Here is an 11252-nt window from a genome sequence, read left to right as displayed (position 1 = left end):
CTCAGAACTGTGCATTATAAACCACCCATACGGTCCAAGTGACATGAAGATCCACCTCCTGCTCGTAACATGATGCAAGGAAGACAAATTACCCAGTTTTTACACCCCCCACTCATAGGAGCAACAACAACAATTTATTCTTTATACCCCGCAACAATTTATTCTTTATACCCCGCCCACTCATAAAATATTTGAGGGGACCACACAAACCCCAAGTTTGAGGGGACCACACAAACCCCAAGTTGATGGGCATTGTCATTCAAATGGTGTCTGTGCACTGCATCATGTAATCAATTATGCAACGCGGGGCTTACTTGCCCTCCCACCCAATATTTTATTCACGTTGCTACCCCTGTCTCCCCCCACCTTTCTTTGTAATATGAGATGCTTGTAGGGCTTGGTTTGGTCAACACTAGTAATGCAATACGTTTGTTTTAAACTACATTAAAAACAAACTTGTAAAAAAAACCTAACAAAACCACTCAATTCAGGGACCAGGAAGATTGGAAAGGTTTGGGATTTTCCTGCTGTGTCCCCCCAGTTCACCTCAAGGGCGAATCCATTGGCTTCATCTTTATCCTTTCCTCTTTCTCCTTTGCCATTCGTTTGCTCTTGATTTTTACAGATTAGTCAATATTTTTAATCATTTGAAGGAGCCTGAACTTTTCTGCACTCGTTATTCAACCTGTCCACATTTCCTAAATGCCCATTTCAACCCCTGCCAACCTCTGAATGTGGGCATTCATCCAGAGCATGGGTAGGCAAACTAAGGCCCTCGGGCCAGATTCGGCCCAATCGCCTTCTAAATCTGGCCCGCAGATGGTCCGGGAATCAGCGTGTTTTTTACATGAATTTATTTACATGAATTTTACGTGAATTTATTACATGCATTTATTTAAAATGCATCTCTGGGTTATTTGTGGGGCCTGCCTGGTGTTTTGACATGAGTAGAAGGTGTGCTTTTATTTAAAATGCATCTCTGGGTTATTTGTGGGGCATAGGATTTTGTTCATTTTTTTCCTTCAAAATATAGTCCGGCTCCCCACAAGCTCTGAGGGGCAGTGGACACCCCCTGCTGAAAAAGTTTGCTGAGCCCTGAGTTACTAAGTGTTCAACTCCTATTCATATCTTGCCGTGTATGCATCAAATCAACCTCTCGTGCCAAATTCCCTCTACCTGTCTATCTTTAGCCGGTACCGTACTATTTCATATTTAACTTCAAGCATATAGCTTGAAGATTGTTCTTTCAGGGCTCTACCATCACCATCGATCCCCGGCATTGAATGTGTTGGCCTAGTGTGGGGCTCCGAGGTGAGCTTGGCTGTCTGGCTGGTGTACCGGCCACCTAGCGCACCAGCAGCCACCCTGCCAGGCCTGCTGGAGGCGGTGGCCGGCTGGGCCTTGGAGTTCCCTAACCTATTGGTATTGGGGGACTTCAACATCCATGCTGATGCCACTCCCTCCTCACAGGCTCTGGACCTGGTGTCTTCCATGGCGACACTAGGGCTCTCCCAGTTTGTTTCGGGCCCCACACATCAAGCAGGCCACACGCTGGATTTGATCTTTGGCGCTGGTATAGATGTGATCATGTTTCCTTCGATGAAGGTGCCATGGTCTGATCACTACGCTCTGAAAGCCAGGATTGACGTTCCACCCCCACCCTGCTTAGGTGGCGAGCCAATTTGGGCTCGCCCGCAGAGGCTGATGGATCCTGATAGATTCCGTCAAGCCTTGCGGGACCTTTCTCCCCCTGGCGACTCATTGACTGAGCTTGTTGAGGGCTGGAATACCCATCTCCTGGCAGCCATCAATGAGATCGCACCTAAGCGCCCTCTGCGACCCCGCAGAAACCGGGCTCCCTGGTTTACCGAGGAGCTCCGGAAAATGAAGCGGGACCTCAGACGGCTAGAGCGAGTATGGCGGCGTGCCCGTGACGGAGCTTCAAGAACATCTTATAGGTGTTTATGAAAACCTACGAGATGGCTGTGAAGGCCACTAAGAAGTCCTACTTCTCGGCCTCCATTGCATCCGCTAGCTCTCGCCCGGCGCAATTATTTAGTATAATTCGGTCTTTAACGTCCCTCGAAGGACAGCCAAATTTAAATAACAAATTGACACACAGCTGTGAGGCATTTGCGAGCTTTTTTGCGGAGAAGGTCTTGTCGCTCCGCCATGACCTCCCTGCCAATTTGGATACAATAAAGGAACTGGAGGCCCCTCGACTGTCCTCGGGTCCAGTATTGGACCACTTCGACCGGATATCCCCAGCCGATGTGGACAGACTCCTCCGAGCTGGAAAGCCCACCACCTGTCCTCTTGACCCGTGCCCGTCTTGGCTGATTAGAGCGTGTCCAGACGAGGTGCGGGCCCTCCTGGGGGATATCATCAATTTGTCCCTTGGCACGGGGACATTCCCAGGGGAATTGAAGGAGGCAGTGGTGCGCCCGCTCTTAAAGAAAACATCATTAGATCCTTTAGATCTATCCAATTACCGCCCGGTTTCGAATCTTCCGTTCCTGGGTAAGGTGATTGAGAGAGCGGTTGCTGAACAGCTTGGTGGGTTTCTGGATGAAACATCGGCTCTGGATCCATTCCAGTCCGGCTTCCGCGCTGGCCATGGGACCGAGACGGCTCTGGTTGCCCTAACAGATGATCTTCGTAGACAGCTGGATCGAGGCGGGTCGGGGCTGCTGATTCTTCTAGATTTGTCAGCAGCTTTTGACATGGTCGATCATGAACTTCTGGACCACCGCCTTGCCGACGTGGGGATCCAGGGCACAGTCCTTCAATGGCTGCGCTCGTTTCTCTCTGGTCGGGGACAGAGGGTGGCGCTTGGGGGGGAATTGTCATCGCGCCACTCCTTGGTGTGTGGAGTGCCTCAGGGTGCGATTCTCTCCCCGATGCTTTTTAACATCTTTATGCGCCCCCTCGCCCAGCTTGTCAGGAGTTTTGGGCTGGGCTGCCATCAGTATGCTGATGACACCCAACTCTATCTGTTGATGGATGGCCATCCTGACTCGGCCCCAGACACACTGATCAGATGCTTGGAAGCTGTGGCTGGATGGTTGCATGGGAGCTGGTTGAAGTTAAATCCTTCGAAGACAGAGGTCCTCTGGCTGGGACAGGATGATATGGGACTGAGGGGGCAGCTCCCATCTCTTGCGGGGGTGCAATTAGTGCCAGCACCGTCCGTTAAGAGTTTGGGTGTAATCTTCGATACCTCCCTCTCCATGGAGGCGCAGATTGCAGCTATTACAAAGGCGGCATTTTTTCATCTCCGCCAAGCTAAGCAGTTGGCTCCTTACCTCTCTCGCCCTGACCTAGCTACTGTGATCCACGCGACGGTCACCTCCAGACTGGATTATTGTAACTCGCTCTACGTGGGGCTGCCCTTGAGACTGACCCAAAAACTCCAGCGGGTGCAGAATGCCGCAGCGAGACTCCTTACGGGGTCTTCGCTGCGAGATCACATTCATCCGGTGCTATACCAGCTGCACTGGCTCCCGGTGGAGTACAGGATCAGGTTTCAGGTGCTGGTTTTAACCTTCAAAGCCCTATACGGCCTAGGACCCTCGTACCTACGGGACCGCCTCTCCTGGTATGCCCCACAGAGGAACCTACGGTCTTCAAACAAAAACACCTTGAAGGTCCCAGGCCACAGAGAGGTTAGGCTGGCCTCAACTAGAGCCAGGGCCTTTTCGGCTGCGGCTCCAACCTGGTGGAATGCTCTGTCACAAGAGACAAGGGCCCTGCAGGACTTGACATCTTTCCGTAGGGCCTGCAAGACAGAGCTGTTCCGCCAGGCCTTTGGTTAGGGCGCAGCCTGACTCCCTCCTCTGGCAACCTTTACAAAACTTTATGGCTGCCATCAATCTTGATTTTAATTAATTTTTATAATGTTTTTATAATGTCGCACTATTTTGGTGTTGTTAGCCGCCCTGAGCCCGGCTTCGGCTGGGGAGGGCGGGATATAAATAAAATTTATTATTATTATTATTATTATGAGAGAAACTACATAGATATTTTTTTTGAAAAGTTGCAAAACAAAGGCTGTGCTGGAAACCAATACTAAAATGTCATAAACAGAATTGTGATATGGGGTCACAGTGAAAAATTGAAACTACGGTTCAAATATAAAAGAAGTCTCATATTTTATTCTGAACTTGAAGAGTTGTTAGATAATCAGAAAGATAACCGGGCTAGCCTGCTCCTATGACTTTAAGAGCAGTTTGATGTACAGACATCAGCAGATGAAGCCAGGCCATTTTGATAAACACTACATCCTGCTAATGTCTGCACATCAGGATATTCTTAAAGGAACAGCTGCAGTGGTTATTTGAAAATTACTCAACACTATGTGCCAATCACCCCAACCTTCTACTTATCTAGGATTATTCTCTCTTTTCTGTCAGGAGAGCTGAAAAAAGTTTAAAAGGTCATTATTTCTTGGTGGTAGTTTTGGTTAACATAAGCAATATACAGAAGCACACACACACACACACACACACACACACACACACACAGTATGTGTATATGTGCATATATAAAGATCTGCATGCAGAACAACTTTCAATTGCATATTTTGAAGTTATCAAAGGTAAATTCTTTTTTTTTAGTCCTTATTCTAAGGGGGTTGGACTAGATGAGCCTTGGAGTGCTTCCAACGGCACAATTCTATGATTTTACCTATGTTCTTTTGGCATGTCTAATGCAACACAAGCATTATTAATTTTACGCAAATAGGTGGGAGCCAGACTAAGTCTGCCATCCTAGGTATGCTTACAAGGAAGTAAATTCCATTAACAAGTTACTCATGAACAGATAAAGAATTGCAGTGTAAGTTGCATTTAGTTCCCAGTGAAATAAATGAGACCTAAGTCATCACTAACTTTTTCAAGTTTTTTAAAAATGGGCCCTGTGTAACAGTGCAATCTTCTGCACATTTTCTGAGAGACAAATCCCACTCAGTTAAATGGAGCTACTTACAGGTCAACATGCCTAGGATTGCAGCCTTTGTCTTGATTCAATCCAAAGGCTGGGTGCACCACAGAAATTATGTTTCAAACATCTGTTCTTAAAGCTGTAGGGAGCTGTAAGTCCTTCTTAATATCCTCCATCATGCTAAAATGATATACTAAGCACAACAGGAACATGGAGACATGTTAAAATATAATATACAAGACGCTTGGATGATTTCTAGGAGGCAAACTTCAGGTTACTCTTTCAAAACCAGGCCTATCTTGAGGGTATGTTGTACTGGATAAGGAAGGACGCTAACGAAATCACATCTAGGCACTTGCACACCTAGATAGATGCCCGTTCAGGATTATCAACAACTCTGTCGCTATCAAGAACAATAAGCCACCTTTCCACACAATGGTGCCAAAGCAGCTAACAACAAACAAGATAAAAGGCAAGAGAAACAGTCTTGTGAAACACAATGCATAGATTAAGAAGGTAAGAAAACCCAGCCTGACTGGCATGTTCTCTCCCTCCTGGTCGTTCTTTCGGGAGCTTCAAAAGCTTTCTTCAGCCCAAACATCACAACGACCGATGCCAACAGACACCGGCACACTTAGGGATCGACAGTCTTCACAGCTTGCGTAACAGACCTCAGCAACTCAGCATTTTGGCTAATCTACTTTATTTACATATAAACACACATGGAGCACAGCAACATGGTTCCCTCTCTCTCTAGCATCAGACAGCAAAGAGAAAAATAACAAAGGACAACAGTCCCACTTCACAGTAACACAAACATCCTGTCTCCATCACTTCCCACTCTGTGGAGTCAAAACATACACCGTCATGTGATAGACAACAATCCCATGACTGCAATCATAGAGCAGGAATTCTAACAGAGAAGACACCCACACTAAGTGAGCTTTTTCCCTACTACTGTGTCCAGCACTAAGGAACTGAATATAAGGCCTATGTGTTTTGGTTCTCATCCTTTCTTCTTATTTAAAGCACCCCTACCCACATAAACCTCCCTAAACTTTGAGGTACATCCTCTTCAGAGCCCCTTTGTGACTCACCTACCAACAGGTAAGTGAACAAGGACTAGGGCTTTTCCCCCCCAGGCACCTGTCCACTCACCCACAACCAGTTCTTCTGCTTCTTCAGCATGGGGCAAAACCCATTTTATGCACCCAGGCTTTTAAGTTCAATTTTCATTTGTTATTTAGGTTCCATATTTTTATCCTGATTTCTGTCAGTTTGTGTGGCTGATTACTGTAAGCCATACAGGAAAACTCAAAGCAGGCCCAAAACTGAGTAAAAAGAAAATGCATTCATACTTACTCCGGCTGCTCTCGCCTGATGCATTGTTTCCCCTTATCATTATGTTAAACAAGGTAAAGCTAGAAGGGCCTGAAGTGTGCTTTCTTGATGTATGTAGCACAGCCGCTATACTCAAGCCCCTAGGTACCCTATACACTTACAGCAATCCTCTCAAACATGACACCTGTGCCAAATAATCCCTTTATCCAATTGGTGGGCTGGCCAGATATCTGATAGCCAGATAATTAGATGGTGGGGTGGACCTGAAAATGATCTGCTAAGAATACTGCAGAATCTAAATGTGTACTTTTCTCCTTTTTTACCTTAATCTTTGTTATATTCATTCATATATGACAAAAGTTGGTAGAATAAGTGGCTCAAGGAAAGAATAACATCATTACTATTAGATTATCCCCCATCCATCCCATGCTCTTGGAACCCTGTCTCTATTCTGTTCCTTCCACAGCATTCTGCTGTACAGAAATGTGGAGCCTTTTCTGGTATGCTGATCATTAAATAATGCTAAAAACTTCCCATATTGCTAGATAGTTAAGTCACACCCTCTCTCCTCCAGAGAGGAAGTGAAGTTTCTTTCCTCTTCCTTCCTTTCTCTCTCTCTCTCTGCATCATGTAGCCAACAAAGACAGATGTGTCTAAGCTAGTTCAGAACCTTCGAGCACATGTCTGAAGCTATCTTCCTGTATTTTCTACTGAAGAGCATTTTGCTTGTTTTATCCTTGCTGTTGCATGGAACAATGCATGACTGAGTCCTTGTATAGTATAGCATTTTAAACTTAACAGTGTGTGGTGTGTTCGTTGCAAGAGAGGGTAGAAAGAGGTTAGCTGCTGTGTGTAGCTGAAGCTGGCTAAAAAGGTTTAACAGCCTATATTCCTGATGCTTCACTGAGCTGTTTATTTTGTGAATTTAATACCCTGCTGCTGAAGATCTCTGTGTGCTAGCCCCATGTTTTGAATTCAGGCACCCAGCCGTTTCTTTTTGTTGTTTACCCACACATGGATTCATATATTTAATTCCCCACACTTCATGCTCACAAATGGATCTGAAGGATTTTATATACTGTGTCCCTGCTCATATCATGTCTTCATTTATTTTAGCAAGCCTCCCTGTTGAAATCTTTTGCTGAGTCATTCACAGCAATAGCTAGATTCTCTGGGTATATATGTTTACACCCCCTATTGCAGTCAGTATGAATACACCAGTGTAGTAGGCTTCTGAATTGCCTCCATGGGATAATAATTTAAGCATTTGCTAAGTGTTTAGCAGGACTTATCCAGCCCTCAGCAATGACCCCTGTGTCCTGTTGACTATTTTCCCCCTTCCCTTTCTTCTTACAGTTCCTGTCTGCCATGAGCTATAACTGATTTTCAAGCTGCTTCTTTTGTGTCAACCTTTTTGTTGGCATACAAGTTTCTTTCTTTCTTTTCTTCTTTAGCAAATGTTGTCAAAACAGCCAGCCAGTCCAACAGGCTCTCCTGTCTTGATGTCACTCAGGATGGCCTGTGTCTTTTGCATGGATTCATGATTTTGTCAGCATTTGCTATGTATAATCTTGCTTACTAGTCAGTTCATGTGCAGTGGGCTGAGGACAGTACACTGATGTCAGGAAATGACAGGACAGAGGAGGAGATGTTAGTTGGGCTAATCTAAAGAGGCTGGTGATATCATAAATATTTAAAAATGGGAACATTTGTGTCTACTGAAGCCAGGGCAAGACCCAAGAAAACAGAGGCTACCGAAACAGCATCCAAAGAACTTGTGTAATACAAATTAGTACTAAATTAAGCTTGTATATATATTTTTCCCAACTGCGTACCTCTAAGATATTCTTATATTCCCCACACTTCATGCTCACACTTCATGCTTATTATTATTATTATTATTTTCAGCACAGCCCTAACCATATCTACTCAGAATTAAGTCCCATTATATTTTGTGGGGCTTACTCCCAGATAAGTATGATTAGAACTGCAGCCTTAGTATGAAGTAGCAGATGTTAAGAGAATACATAAAAAATGTTACGGTGGAGTAGGAGACAGACAGAGAGAGAAATTTAGTAACGTAACATAACACTTAGGTATTGTTCTGACCACTGGACTGTTTGTCTCTTTTGTTAAGCAGATTGCTAGCCAATGGCCCAGAATAGCTAGTAGGTATTTTTTTAATGGGAGCTAATGGCTGGCAAATGTACAGAGATCATATCTGGAATCCTTGGGATATAAGCAGAGGCTATGGCAGGGACCCCCAACATTTTTGGACCCCAGGGGGGCACTATTGGTAACTCTAAAAAACTGTTGTGGACATCACATAATACCCACTTCAAAGAAGGAAAAACTGGTGTTACTCAGAACCAACAGGGAAGGGCAGGGGCTTTGTGGGGCACCAAGGGGCATGTGTCTGAAGGTATCAAAGCACCTACAAGTGCCATTTTGGGGATGCCATGTGATAGGAAAGAATTTATTTTCTCCACAGGCCATCCCAGAGAAAGGGAAGAGGTTAAGATAGGTATGTGTAGAGAAACCTGCAGTTTGGAAAAGCAAGGTAGAGTGAAACACATGGAGATTGCTGAGAGCTATCTGTCAGCTCTGAAGATGCATTGAGGTGTAGAACTGAGGGCCGATTCAGCACTTGACTTGCTGGAATGTCCATCTGTAATGCAAGGCAAAAACAAGTTAATGCTATGGGTGAAGAACCTCATGACTGCTCTTAAAATATTGTGCCTACTTTAACCTACCAGATAATGATGGTGTTGATAATGATTATAATCATTACAATCATTCTGCCATTATATTTTTAATGTGTTTTCTCCCGAAGGGCTTGCACTTTTCTCCCTGTAGCACTAGTGAACACAGCTACTGTCTTTTTAAAAAAGCAAGCAGCTTTCCACTTGGTTTGCAAGGCTACTTTCATTGCAGAAAGATTCATTCTTTATGCTAAGCTGGAAGAGTGGTCACGCTATTGTCAGAGTTGAACTAGCATCACAGTTTCACGGCTGCTGAGCTGAAGGCGCTCCCTTTGTTCCCCAGATTGGTTGTCTGTGCAATCCTTTATTCTGTTGTCGCTTCACTGGTTCAAACTGTGTACAGTGGTACCTCGGGTTAAGTACTTAATTCGTTCCGGAGGTCTGTTCTTAACCTGAAACTGTTCTTAACCTGAAGTACCACTTTAGCTAATGGGGCCTCCTGCTGCCGCTGTGCCACCGCTGCACGATTTCTGTTCTCACCCTGAAGCAAAGTTCTTAACCCGAGGTACTGTAACCTGAAGCGGAGTCTGTAACCTGAAGCGGAGTCTGTAACCTGAAGCGTATGTAACCCGAGGTACCACTGTACTCTATACTTACTCCAGTGATGTCACTGGAATTGTCTGGAGGAAGCAGTCTTGCATTATTGAGGCATTCATTGAACTACTCTATTCATTTTAGTTTGGTCCCTAGAAATCTGTAATAATCTTGCATTCTGTTCTGAAATCCTTGCAAGTTACCTTATTGGCCATTTATGTACTTGTGTGGTTCTAGGATTGCTCAGGCCTCCAGCCTTGCTGGCTCTTCTGGTGAGTCAAGCCAACAGGCCATTTGCAGATGTTTTAAGATGTACGTAATCTTGGCTCTTAAGATGCTTGCTGTTGCTGAATCCACATACATGTACTAGGTCCCAGAGATGAGTGTCCACAAGTGTCCACAATCTATGACAGTGACTGCTGATCCATGCTAAATATGAGCAGTTTTCACAGCTCAACGGTTTAAGATCTATTACAAAGTTAATTGCGTGCTATTGCTATATGCACACAACTTTTGACTTAATTCTGGTACAGTTCTGAAACCAAAAATACAATGAATATAAGGAATATTTTGGGCAGGGAAGGCTATTTGCAAATGTTCTTCCAGTTTATAGATTCATACGTCACGCTCCATTTCACATGGCTGTGCTGAAAATAAGGCTACTTCAGCTCTTTGTGCCATAAGGACCTAATTGTAATTCAGTGAGGAGAACGGGGGTCTCCTAAGAACTATCACCACATTTAACAAGCTTCCATTCCCAGGGTTCTTTGGGGGAAGCCCTAAGTCTTAAGGTGGTATAGGAGCTGTAAATATATGGTGTGGGTCTGGGTATTATCTACCCTTTCCACAAACAAATCAGAGTGAATGCTCCTTAAATAGCCCGTGCCATCTAAACTTCCTACAAACAAATCAGGATGAATGGTCAGTAAACAGGTCTTCTGGAACCATACTGAGAGGGCAAAACAGAAGTTCAGGACCACGGACAGCTCCAAATCGCACTGGGACAGAATTTAGTAGCTCCAGGATTCCAAGAGCTAGAGTTTTACTCCAGCAAAGTCTGGAGCTAATTGAAGACTTAAATTGTCTGCAGATAGATCAGAAAAGAAAGGCTCTGAAGATAAATCCTCTATTTTAAAATCTGGCAACATTTACCTTGGAAATGTTCTCTGAACCATTGTTTTCTTGCAGAGGAGCTACTTTACCTTTGTTACCTTTAAAGTAATCAAGGTGGCTAACAGCAAAAAGCAGCCCACAATTCAACAAAAATATAAAAATGATAGTCACAATGTAAAAGTATGGCAACAGGTAAAACCAGGGGGTTATTTCTTAAGCAGCGAAACTGGTATAAAATGATATATATCTGTAGTACAGATAGGACTTCCATTCTGTCATCCTTGATGAAACTGATTCCTTGTGTGGTTTTGGATGATATAGATCCTGGGGCCAAAATAGTCATAAAGTCCTGCCATTCCTGTGTACAGATAGCACCCAGTAGTTGTGTTATTTGCATTGTATCAAGAGAAAGAAATGACAACATCACAGTGTAAGACCCCTAAAATTGGAAGGGACGAAAAGGCTTTTGCTGGGAGGCATTACCATTTGCAAGCCACACTTTTAGCAATGCATTTTGCATTTTGCTTTGTTAGAAATAAAAGCAATTTTTGGAGTAAGTGC

The sequence above is a fragment of the Podarcis melisellensis genome (genome assembly GCF_964234715.1).
Source record: "Podarcis melisellensis genome assembly, chromosome: 10".
NCBI classification, from domain to species: Eukaryota; Metazoa; Chordata; class Lepidosauria; order Squamata; family Lacertidae; genus Podarcis; species Podarcis melisellensis.
The sequence above is the reverse complement of the archived record's forward strand: the minus strand, read 5'-3'. Positions refer to the sequence as shown.